Source organism: Carassius carassius, chromosome 50 (genome assembly GCF_963082965.1).
Source record: "Carassius carassius chromosome 50, fCarCar2.1, whole genome shotgun sequence".
NCBI lineage: Eukaryota > Metazoa > Chordata > Actinopteri > Cypriniformes > Cyprinidae > Carassius > Carassius carassius.
The window spans coordinates 18,418,886-18,432,527 of NC_081804.1; the positions used below are offsets into that span (position 1 = coordinate 18,418,886).

At 38.7% G+C, this 13,642-nt stretch overlaps 1 pseudogene; it reads right to left on the reverse strand.

Moving 5' to 3' along the window:
- The window catches only part of LOC132133022 (kinesin-like protein KIF21A), an 87,253-nt pseudogene that overhangs the window by 64,654 nt on the left and 8,957 nt on the right, over positions 1-13,642 (reverse strand).

The following is a 13,642-nucleotide window of genomic DNA, read 5'->3' on the forward strand; positions in this document are numbered from 1 at the left end:
AAAAGCACAACCAAAAACAGTATAGATTTATAATATTAGCCTTAGTAGTAGGATGTCAGCAAGAATGTAAAACTACCTCAGATCCTCGATCTCCTTGATGTAATTCTGAATCATATTTCCAATCTCCTCACTGCCTTCACCTGGAAAACATAACCCTTATTCTGTCAGCATCTATCAGACCTCTCAGGCAGTCTGTGTCTGGCGTGCTGTACCTGCTCTGGAGAGCACCTGATTGGCCTGTGCGCTGAGCAGCTGCGTGAGTCGAGCGCCCTGAGCGTCGATGGCTTCCTGCATGGCCTTCACACGCATGCGCAGATTATTGTTCTCTATCTGCAGCATCGAGTTCTCATGGAACATGTCGCTGATGCTTTCCAGGCCATCCTCTCCAACCATACGCTTCCCCTGAGAAACAAACGACCGTTTTATTTCATTTACCAAACATTCAAGTCACCTTTGTTTATATCACTGAATAGTTTTAGCATACTAATGACAATTTTAATGTATTTGGTAGTGGCCTACTAGATCTGTTATGTATGCTGCTGCTGCCAATAGATACACAGACACACTGCTGTAGGCATGTATGATACAGTACATAAATCCTGCAGCAGATCTAGACAGGTGGTGCTGGGGAGGTGGAGGGTTCCAGAGGAACTGTGAAAGTGCGCTGCAGGACCAGCTCACAGCAAACTATGAACCAAAACATCTAAATGTTGAGTAAGCTTCTCACTGGATGCAGAATAAGTAGAGACCAGTCAACTTGTGCCATGTAGTAAATGTTAAATAGCAGATTGAATGTAATGGACCCATCAATTTGATGATTAAACTATATATTTTGAGGATACTCTAAAGACATGCTAGAACTGAAAGACAACTCACCTATAAGGTTATTACATCTTGCTATCAATGCTATACTTGTAATTGTTAGCAGAATCTCACCGTTCTGTACTCCATGAGCTCCACCTGCAGTCGGGCGATCTCCGTCCTGAGTGCACTGATCTGCTGGCTGGCCTTGTCTTGGTTCACCATAACCCTGTTCTTGATGTTGCGTGCTCTGTTAGCATACTTCAGTGTGTTCAAGGTTTCCATGAAGTCCTGATCTGATGGGCTGGTGCAGGCAATCATCACTGTTCGACTGAGACAACAGACAAAATGTCCAGCTTTATTTATTTACTCATACTGACTAATGCTATAGTGCTAAAAAAAAAAAATTTATCTGGATGTGGTTCAAGTCTGCTGCGATGCATCGCATGATCATTTTTATTAAAGGGGTCATATGATGAGATTTAAATTTTTCATTCCTCTTTGGAGTGTTACAAGCTCTTGGTGCATAAAGAAGATCTTGTAAAGTTGCAAAGAATAAAGTCTCAAATCCAAAGAGATGTTCTTTATTAAAGTTAAGACTTAAGTTAAGTTAAGCTGATCCGTGCCGGACACTGAGGAAATACATCAACTTTGCGCTTTGGATCACAGGATCGGCTTTGGATGCACTGGATGCAACAACTGCCTCGTTTGTAATGGGTTTTATTGTTTTTGTCCTGTCATTTCGGTGTCCTGACAGTTTATGGTGAGGGGCGTAACATTTCCGTCGGACGCTTGAAACATTCAGCCAATCACAACGCACTGGAAAGCTGGCCAATCAGAGCACACCTCGCTTTTAAGAACTACACAAATACACAAACTAATGTTTTTTTTAGCAACATCAAATGACCCCTTTAAATAACATCAAAAATTTTCATCATCATGTTGTAATGTTATTACACTGTTATTCCAAATTTACAGACGGTTCTTGAAAAATACTGTCAAAAGTGCCTCCTACTAATGTTTGCAGAATTTTAACTCAATTTCACTGTATTTTTAATTTATTTGAAAAGAATTGAGAAGATTTCAAATATTTGCGTGCTAGATCTCAAGTCTTCTCAAATCATTTGACATCAAATATGACACCATTTGTCAGGTTTGACATCAACAAGAGACTTTCGAGAACTAATGTTGATGTCATCATAATGTTTTGGGAGAACAAGTTTGGCACAGACCTGTTTCCGCCCAGTGAGTCCTGCAGAAGGCGAGTGAGTTTGGAGTCTCGGTAAGGCACATGCGTTGATTGTTTGCTTCGGTCTCCTAAAGCACTGATGACATTCCCTAATGCCAGCTGCATCCCAGCCAGAAAAAAAGTCCCATGTTCAGTTTCAGGCTAAAGTAGATATCTGTAGAAGATTAATATACATTTGTATTATGTGTCATTGTTTAATAATATTACTCGTTCTAACCAATCCACAGTTAATGGAGATGCCCTCTTTGGCTCGGTCCCCCGTGGCCCCCGTCCTCTTGAGTCTCTCTGATCCAGCCAGATCCACGAAGTGAAACTTGGCTGTGAGCGTTTCAAACTCTTCCAGCTCAGACGAGCTGCTGGCCAGTCGATTGTCCGTTTCACCATCCTGCTCTGGGGGCTGAGAAAAACATGCATGATTTGTTCAACGACGGCATGTTTTCCAGCCCAAATGGTGTGTTTCTACTAAATATGGCAGCTGTAGAAATGTGGCCCCAATGACTTGTATTCAAAATGGTTCTTACATCTTCAGCGGGTGCACAAACGCGCACTTGGCAGATGTGAATGGTGAAGATGGCGTGAGATCGAGAGCTCTGTACATTCATCTGCGTGCTAGCAGTGGTGCGGGAGAGAGCGCCCAGCTTCAGACACTGCATCATCTACAGCACACACACACACATCACTTCAGTCACTTACACTGTTTCTGCATTATACATGGGTACCACATCTTGGAAAATAAATGGCTGACTCTCACTTCCGACTCTGAGGAGACTGTGCGTGTTGTCATGCCAACAGTGTAGATGCTGCCACTGGCGTCCTCGTGGATTTTAATGTGCGATTTCTGCTTCTTCATCTCCATATCACGCGTGGTGTCGAAGAGATCTAACACCTCCTCATTATACAGCTGAAGATAGAAGACAGACCATACAACATTAATTATACAAGGAATAGTTCTGCACATATTCTGTAACTATTTCTTACGTATACCATAACTATTATATTACAGTCTTTGAGGCAGGTGTTATTTTAGGATTTAATATTATGAATTAGCTGTTATTTAAGTGTAATTACATGTTTTTAAATGTTTTTGTTTTACTAGCTATATATACTCTATATATGTGTGTGTCATAATCAGTATTACTTATATACTATTCATTAAGGTATTTATTAATATTGCTAATTAACTTTTATTTAAACATTTTCAATGTTCATTTTAATTGACCATTTTTAGGAGTTTTTCGTTATATAATTTTGTCAAATTTTAAGCACTAATAAACAGCCAATATGTTAATAATAGACATGCTAATAAGCAACTAGTTATTAGTGTGAATTGGACCCTATACTAAAGTGTTACCTTTATTTTTATTATATTAGTTGTTTTGCTTAATTTTCTTTCAGTTGTAGTACAACTTATTTTACTTTGTTTATTTTTTTTTTAGTTGGTTGCCAACTCTTTTTGCTTTTTCGCCAAATGTGGCCTTTACTTTTCAGTATTTCAGATTTTCATTTTAATATTTTAAATAAACCTTTTCATCTAATATTTATATTTTTACATATTTTATTTCGGTTCAGCTTTATTTCAATTAATGAAAACTACTTCTAACACTAATTTGATGGTGTCTTCAAGTAATAATAATAATAATAAATTAATACAAATAAATAACACAGTTCTGTTTTTCTGTTTGTTTGAGCGCCCCCATGGATACCTCCAGAAACTGTGCGCTGATCTTGAACTCTGGGACGGGTCGACCCTGCTCTGCGGCCGCCTGCCGTCTCTGCTCGATGCCTTTATAGAGGTGACTGACCGCCCGCGGGATGATGCCCAGCTCCTCGTCTGGGATGGCCATGTCAAAGCCTGTGCCCATCGTATACGTCTTCCCCGACCCTGTCTGAGATCCAACATCGACACTTCATTATGTAGTTCATTTTATAAAAACTGTCCAGGTTGAACTCGATTATGGCCGTGATGTAAAATTATATGATTGCATTAAAATAATAAACGCATTTATGACATCACATTTAATAATCTTATTAGCAGTTTTTCGCGCTTATATAGAGTGGCACACGTGTTTTTTTCTGATGGAGTTCAATATGTCTGTCTGGCGGATGAGAGAGACTGTCGATAAATCAGGATTAACGCAGTGCCAGAGTCAGAGACAGACAGATATCAAATCTCTGCGATGGTGTTTGGAGGAAGTCGGCCATGAAATGCAGGTCACAGGCAACACTGGCCATGGATAAGAGAGACAACATAAAAAATGTATGGATGGAGAGCTCGCACATATGCCAAATGATCTTGAACTTATTTAAATCTCTCGCGTGTGGGACAGTACATAACCAAAAGTGTCTTAAAGTCAACATTAAATGGTATTTTTCAAGAAACACGAACCTGTCCGTAGGCAAATATAGTGGCATTATAACCCTCGAAACATCCTTCGATGAGTTTCTCAGTGCAGTTGGCATAGATGGTGTACTGCGTCGAGTCCATGTCAAACACATAGTCGTATGTAAAGGCCTTGTCCTTTCCCAGAACCACCTGGGGTTCGCCAGGGGTCACAAACGTACAGATGTGACATCCTTCAATCTTTTCCTTCGCCAGCTGAGGACGAATCCTGTGACACAGAGAGAGAAGCGAAACGAAATATACTAAAATGACTTTAAGAGTCACACGCTGAATAACGAGAACCTCCTGTTGCGTTGATAAAGTGACAATTCGTCATCTTAAAGTAGACGCCAATTAGTGGGTCTCACTGCATAGAAGAAAATGTCTTGCAAGAGATTTTACACTTCAGGTATGAAATATTTGTCAGTTTGATAGATGCATTCGTACATTCAGAAATATACAACAAAAACTAAGATCTGATACATAATTTTGTCTAGATATTGATTTCTTAATTTTACTTTAACAATGTAATAATTCACTGTAACCTGAAAAAAAAAAGTTAGAATAGATCTAAGAGGACTTTACATATAATTTTACAGTCAAATACTTTACAAAATACATGTATGCATTTGTATGTAAACTATATGAATGGCCATACAATTTACTATGAAAAACCAAATTATATTCAACAATGCAATAGATAGTGAAAAAATAATAATAATACATACCACCTAATAATATTCGGTGAAAAATATAAACTGATATTGTTCCTTGCGTAAGACTTTCCTCAGATAATGAACGTTAATCAGTAAAACTGATATGTTTTCTGCATCCTTAGTAGGATTATACTTTTTGTAGAATTAGGTCTCTATGATATTCTGGCCTTTAAATCTGGATCTGGTCCTTCTTTCAAATATTGCTCTCATCACTCATCTTTCACTCATCACTTTCATCTTACCAGGCAAAAATTGTTAGTCCAATCAATTAGAAAAGTAACATCGCAACTCTCTTTAACAAGCCACATGATCATTCTTGTCTGTAAGTTTAATACTTAGCGGTATGGTTTGCTCAAATCACCAATCAGCAGTGAAAGTGATGCTTGCATGGCTTAGTAAACGCCTCTAAAAAGAGACTCTCTGATGTCACTTCCTGTGGTGCACCTGACAGCAGAGGCTGAGCTCTTACTCTGACTGTGAGAAACACTTTTGTTCAGAGCACAATTCACTGGCAGCAGCACAGAGAGACTATTGTGTGTGTGTCTGGTGCTGGATCTGTCCTGTACTGAACACCAGAGAGACAGATATATGTGGGTGAGAGACACGTAAGAAGAGGATGTGTTGGAGCCAGTCTGTAAAATCTGTATCGTTTGGGTTTTAAACCAGGACAGCATCACATAATTCATATCACATCTCTGTATTGGGTAACAAAATAAAAATAAAAAATTAAAATAAATCTACCATAAGACTGTATTGAACAGACTAAAATTATGTGCTATTATTAACATCTTTATCTGATTTTGGGGGGGGGGGGGGCAGGATGTTCCACAGAAGAAAGTCATTAAACTAGAACATTTGAAACATTGTTATAAACACTGAACTAAATAAACCTCTACTTGGGGAAGCAAATCACTTCCTACTTAAAGTGAGTAGCATCACTTGGCAAGGTCAGCTAGTTTCCATCCTGACTTAAACAGCCTGGACCAGCCTATACTTCCTCACCTAAGCAATCTGGTCTGCCATGGTGAAAGGCACTAACAACCTTCCAGCAACAGCTAAAATTGTACAATATAGGCTTTGAACAACACGGAAAAAAAACAAATTCAAAAGACCCTTGTCTTATAATGGTTTGGTACTAGGTACACATCTCAACCACCTTATGTTGAAACATGAATTTCCTTATGGCCAATCCAGTCTGAGCACACATGTCCAACAACACAATACCCCTCCCTCTCCCAGGTCTCTTGGTCATCACCAACATGAGCTTGGAAGTCTCCCAATAGTACTACGGAGAACCTAGGTGGTACCCCTTCCAGGGCCCCACTCAGGGTCCCCAAAAAGGCTGGACACTCTGAAAGTGTGGCACATAAACACGAAACACAACCTAACCTAACCTCACAGAGAGATGACCCTCTTGTGTATGGAGTTAAACTTCATAACCATGGAGCAGAGTCGGCTTGTGAGTGTTCCCACACCCTCTAGATCATCCTGGCCGACTGCAAAGAAGAAGCAAGCCCAATTCCTATCCGGATGTTTGGTTCCAGAGCCTGAGCTGTGTGTGTAGATGAGGCCATCTATGATAAGCTTGTATCACTCAACCTTTCGTACCAACTCCTAGTACTTCCCTACCAGAGAGGTCAGCTTCCACACACCAAAACTTAGTTTACTGCAACCAAAGTCCTGTCTTCAGGATCCCTTCTCCACCTGCTGCTCACTGTATATTGCATCATTGCCCTAATCTTCCCCTTGCAGGTGGTGAGGTCACAAGGCAAGAGCCCATGTTATTTTTTTTTTGGCTAAGCCTGACTGCACCTAGTAAGTCTTAACGCTTTAATAACTAATGGCATGAACAATAAAACAATATAATAACTAATGGCATGAACAATAAAACAAAACAGTAATGGTCTGGTTAGCTCTGAAGTATAATTCTGAAATTAAACTAAATTAAATCTTACAAATAGAACTGCATTTCAAATATCCAATAAAACTAAATGTTCAATACCATGTCAACTAATGGAAATATGAATATAACAATTGAATAAGACTAAATGTGTTCTTTTTTCAGGAAGCAAATTATAACATTTCCTAACCCTATCCCAAAAATGTCAATCTTTCCAATATTAATAAAAAATATTTACAGCAATTTACAGCCGAGTCCTTGAACTCATTACATCAATGAATATGATGCCAGTTAAAACACTCCCTTAATAATCCCAATAATTACTAAGAACAGAATGAGCGTCACATCTTCCTGAATTCAGACGTCTGCAGACAAGTCGCTGCCTGCCATATTCACATCCCTGAGGCAGCTTCATACAGTGTGTATAAATCATTAAAGTGTGATCTCTAGTCGCTACTCCTGGCTACATTTTATGAGAAACCTGGATCATTTTTTCCTTCCAACATTCCAAACCTATGGAGCCCCGCTCATGACATGCAAGAAAAAATAAATAAATTGTGTGCACGATTTACTAATTCGTTCCCTCAATGTACTAAAACGTGTACACGATTACTATTGCGTTCACTCGATTTGCAAAATTGTGTGCACAATTTAGCAAATCGAGGGAACGAATTAGTAAATTGTGCACACAATTTATAAATCAAGTGAACGAAATAGTAAATCGAGGGAGCGCAATAGTAATCATGTGCACGTTTTAGTACATTGAGGGAACGAATTAGTAAATCGTGCACACGATTTAGCCTACTATTTTTTCCTGCATGCCATGTGAGGGGCTCCGTACAAACCAAACCTTTGGATGAAAGAACAGATGATAGGAATCACGAAAAGTGCAACAAATACAATTTTATCATCAGACTAAGACTATATCAAAGCATACCACCGAAAGAGGAAGAGAGAAGAAACTTGTTGGATATGGTATGGCTGGCTGAATAGTCTTGCATTATGCAGGAATCCCCATAGCACCAGAGCTCTCCGTCTCTCTCTCTGTGTCTGTCATGACCGAGTGAGAGAGTAAGGTTTTCCTCCCTTGTGACAGAATGTAGGCCACTACTGGATATACTGCTGTTTAACCTTAATTCCTCATTTACACGCACTCATGTCTGAATTCACAGCGATCTTTGACTTTGAGCTCAGATTAATGATTATTAGTAATCCACATTCATGTTTGGGACTATCGGCAAGCACAAACAGAAATGTGCCGGTTACTAACATAACCTCGGTTCCCTGAGATAAGGGAATGTGTCATTTATATTTATTATTTATTTTATATTATTGCCCATTTACTGTATAAAGCGATCATTTCTGAATTCAGCATTCAAATAATTAAATAAATAATAACAAATTATCTATTAATTAATCTAAATATGTTAGTCTTGACGGGCAACGTTACTATAGTTCGATTTACGTCCACTCCACACCTCCGCCAAAGCAGAAAACAGACATGCAAGAATGGAGAGAAAGCGGCCAGAAACAGCAGAAAGGGAAAGGGCAGGGAAAAGGAAAGCACTTCAAGAGGAAGCAGCGAAATGTTGCAAAACTTCCAATCTATTTAGGGCTTCAAGTGTAGGTCAGTTTTATCTGTAAATACTGTAGTTTTTTTTTTTTTTTTGTAAGTATTGAACTGCTAGCAAATTTATTGTAAAGTTACATGAGTTTTTTAGCAGACAAATATTCACATTCTTTTATATACAGTACAGTGAACACCATAAATGAGTACCCCCCTTAACAAATTTAGCAATTACTCTTTACTAGAAGACATGTTAGGGTGTTCCAACAAGCCTGCTTGATCAATTACCAAAGACGAATGCCAAAGTTATTCAGCAAAATAAGATTTTCTTATCAAAGTGCTACAATTTTGTGTTGCAAAAATGAGTACACCCTCCTGAATGTTACTAAATAAAAATAATCATGTTTTTTGATCAACAGCTAAGTATATTAAACCAAAACCTTTAAAGACAAGTCATTTCTTGACAATTAAAAGTGTTATATAGCTCACTGAATCATACTCAGACTTAATGCTGGCAGCAGTGGAAGCACTTGAGAGAGAACTACCAGGTGACTTATTTCTTAGCATAAAAGAGGACAATGGTACAAGATGAATACCAAATTATTGTTTTAAGTGTAAAAATAATGCAGAAGTAGCACCGACATTCCAAAACAATGGATTTGCTATAAGGCTCCTGAAATAATCCGGTCTTCACTTTATGTTACACACATAATAATAAACACATAATAAAAGAATAAAATACAAAAAATACAAATAAGTCGGTAAGGAATGACAGTATACAAATTAACCATTGTATGGCAGGTATATTACAAAAAGCAGTTATGTATGTACAGGTATATTATGTGCAAAATTTAAGTGTATACTAAGTATGTGTGTTAGATAAATAAGTGTATGTGTATATAAATATAAAGTGTAGTATGTTCCACAGTTATTATCAAGTGTTCATGAGATGGATTGCCTGAGGGAAGAAACTGTTCCTGTGTCTGGTTGTTCTGGTGTTCAGAGCTCTGTAGCGTCGACCAGATGGCAACAGTTCAAAGAGGGAGTGTGCTGGATGTGAGGGGTCCAGAGTGATTTTAACAGCCCTTTTGCTCACTCTGGATAAGTTCTTGAATAGAAGGGAGAGTTGAACCGATGATTCGCTCAGCAGTCCGGACTACCCTCTGTAGTCTTCTGAGGTCAGATTTAGAAGCTGAGCTGAACCAGACAGTTACTGAAGTGCAGAGGATGGATTCGATGATGGTGGAGTAGAACTGTTTCAGCAGATCCTGTGGCAGGTTAAACTTCCTCAGCTGGCGAAGGAAGTACAACCTCTGCTGGGCCTTTTTCACAATGGAGTCAATGTGAATGTCCCACTTCAGGTCCTGAGAGATAGTGGTGCCCAGGAACCTGAATGACTCCACTGCAGTCACAGTGCTGTTCATGATGGTGAGTGGGTATCATCTCCACTGTTTTGAGGGTGTTAAAGGCCATGTTGCACTTTCGATTAATGGGTACATAAATCACTCAAGATATGTATATCATTTTTAAAATGTCTCAAAAATAGTCTTAAAGACTTATTTTTTAAGTTTTTGGTATTAACGTTTTTTTTATGCAACTCGGCGATGACGTCACGTTGGGGAGAAGTCGAGGAAAGGTAGCCTCAGTCTAGTATGATGCCGCGTTCCAGGCAACCCGTAACCCGTGTTTTCCCAACCTTAAACCCGTGAAAGTGCACAGGAACGGCAATCAAACCCGTGACTTCCCACCCGTGAACTCGTGTCTCGTACTAGATCGATGTACTCCGAGTTCCGATGTCACACAGCACGCGAAACAACAATGACAGCCCCTACGGATAATACTACCTACGGATGCAGTTTATGCAAGTGGCACACGTTGAAAAAACTATTTTAGGTCAATGTACCGTTGCAATAAAAAAAAATAATCTAGTTACAATTCCTTGCACTCAGAAAGTTTGGCGTAACTTGCCTGGAACGGTACAAAGTCGTTAGTTGTGGTATGAAATAGTGATTACGAGCTCAAAAACATGCCTGGAACGCAGCATCAGAACTAACGTTATAGCGACTGACTGGGATGAGGAAGAGGTGGCAAGAGCCAACATGTATGATGACCTGCAGCTGTGTAATTTCCAACCTGCCAGACGTGAGAGGGCAAATGAGGAATTGCCAAGAACTGATGTCGGTCAAAGCTTATTAAATGCATGGTCCGAGGAGAATGAGTGAAGTGTTGGTGAAGTGTCCTGGTGAGTTGCTATCGTTTAGCATCGCAGCAATGAGCACTGGAGCTAGTCACGAGCAGCAGTGCACAGTAACGACACACACATATATATATATTATTATTATTATTATTATTTTTTTTTTTTTACTGTCATTGAGTAGCACCGAGTGAAAAATCAACGTTTTCTTTATATCTAGTGGCAGTGATCATGATGTTAGTTCAGATAAGTACCGGTAACCTTTGTCATAGTGTCGTAGAACTGGTAAACGTTGTCTTTGTCATCTAGAAATAGAAGGCATCATGCTAGCTATATGGATGTTTCTAAGCGTTTATCTCTTCCTCCGGTGAAAATGTTGTTGCAAACGTAGCCGCGTGTGTGTCACTGTGTTTGGCAGGTGCTTGTGTGGGTGCTGTCCCATGGAAACTGCGCTGAAAAGCTTGTGCTGTAGGGAAGTGAGTGCGTTTGGGTCGCTGTTGGTCGATATCTATCTATCTGTCTGTCTGTCTATCTATATATATATATGTAGTCTATCTATCTATCTATATCTATGTATTTATCTATAATCTGCGCTATCTGAATACTCTCGTCTACTACTCGTCTCTCTCTAGTCACTCTCAATGCTCTCAAGGCGGGCTTTGGTAAAATCTCTCCCCAACGTGACGTGATGCAATGCATTATGGGGGAAAGGAGACCGCTGTAAGATAGTACCTACTTTTTTGTATTATATTCCGTTTTGTGATACCCAACAACATAAAATACAATGGATAACAGTTTAAATGTTTATTACCATCAAGCAAATTGCACAAATTCGTAAAAAAATTTTCCCTGCAACACGGCCTTTAAGCTCCAGGTTGTTGAGAGTGCACCAGACAGCCAGCTCTTTAACCTCCTGTCTGTAAGCTGACTCGTCACCGTCCTGAATGAAGCCGATGAATTGATGTCATCAACGCTGGTATGAATTCACACACTACTGTGTGATGGAATAAAAAAACTTATAGAAAATAAATAGAAGATGCTACCCTCCCCTCATTCCCTGCATTATTTGGCATTTTTTTCAGCATGACAATGAAGATTTTCATTCTCCCAAGGTGAAAACCCTTCAGTGGACATGTATTTCACTCAATCTTAACGCTCTTGTGCAGTTGTGGGGGATTCAATAGAGGAGAGCTGAGCAAAACTCCTCATTACAGATCAGAGCATTTAAGGAGCTCGCCCAGGAGTTAAACAGGGCAGATGTGAAAATCTGAACTTCAGTGCCAAGAACGGTCAGACCAGTATACTTTCGGAGGACATACTAAGTACTAGAATATTATACATTTTCTGAATTAAATCTAGGGTGTACTCATTTCTGCAATCCTTCATTTAAAGAATGACAGAAAATCATTTTACAGAAAATATTGGCATATATTTTGTTGTTTTTATGTTTAATATGTTTATATTTTGCCATTTTTCCATGAATTATATTAGTGATCATTAAGAATATACATATTTTATATTTATTCAGAGGGAGTGTACTCATTTATGCTGTGCACTGTAGGTTGGAAGGGAGCAGGGAGACAAGAGCTATAGCGCAAACATGAACAAATACGAGTCATAAAAATGCAATAACATTTTATGATTTTTAACAATTTTGTCATAATGTACTAATTTTGAAGTTTTAGAAAATTAAATCTACCAATTTGTGAGGTTTAAAAGTTTTTTCCTCTTTTTCAAATTAAGGTGTTTTTTATTCTAATCACAATGAAGTGGTTGTTTTGCACCAAGGTGGAGAAAGTTCTGTTCTCTAACACTAGAGCAGAAGAAGTAACAGGTGAAGAACAGGTACAAGAAAAATACAAACAATCTTTTATAATATATATATATTAGGGGTGCACGATAAATATTGGATGATAATTAAGGCGCATCTCGTTAGTAAAGCCGGTTCTCTAATCAGAGGTAAATTCCATCAGATGCATGATTTCACACAGATCAGCAGTTAAAAAAATCAGATGAGCCCTGAATATGAATGCAACAATAACACGTTAAGCCTTTTCCTCCCATAGAAAACCGTTATAAGAAAATGCTTATTGTGGCTTAATGTACTAAGACAGTGATTTTTAACTCACTAAACATTATACTAATAAAGTATACGATGTACAAAAAAAAATAAATAAAAATGCACTCCCTGAATATGAGTGCAAGTCGTTTAAATAACGTTGAGCCTTATGATGGTTTTCTATGGGCGGAAAAGGCTTAACGTGTTATTAAACGTGTTGAATTCATATTCAGGGATCATCTGATTTTTTGTAGATAGTATACTTTATTAATATGATGTTTAGTGAGTTTGGTCTGTTAATATCACTGTATTGGTACATTAAACCACTTTAAGTGTTTTTCACGTTAAGCGTTTTAGAATGTCCCGATGACCTCAAATTAGATGTACTGTATTGCCGTGTCACAGGAACCTTTTTGCAGCAAATTTTGCATATCGGCTCATCTATATTCGCTGGCTCGCCCTTTTCATTGGGTTGAAAGCCAAAATGTTCCCAAAGTGGCAACGTGACATTAGGTTTTGGGACGAGATCGAGCACCTCCCATCATTTCAGCTGGCCTTTTCAAAACAAAGGAAGCACCATAAAGCTACAACGGCTCACGAGAAAATTACAGTCGTAACCATATTGTATCATTAATTTATTTAACATTGAATGCACAGTGACAAATTGAAAAAACAAGAAGGCCACAGCCTCATAAAAAAAACTGAACACTGCGATTGCCACGGTTTCTGCGGTTGCTATCCTTCCTCTGCGGTTTGCATGTCAATAGCGAGGTATT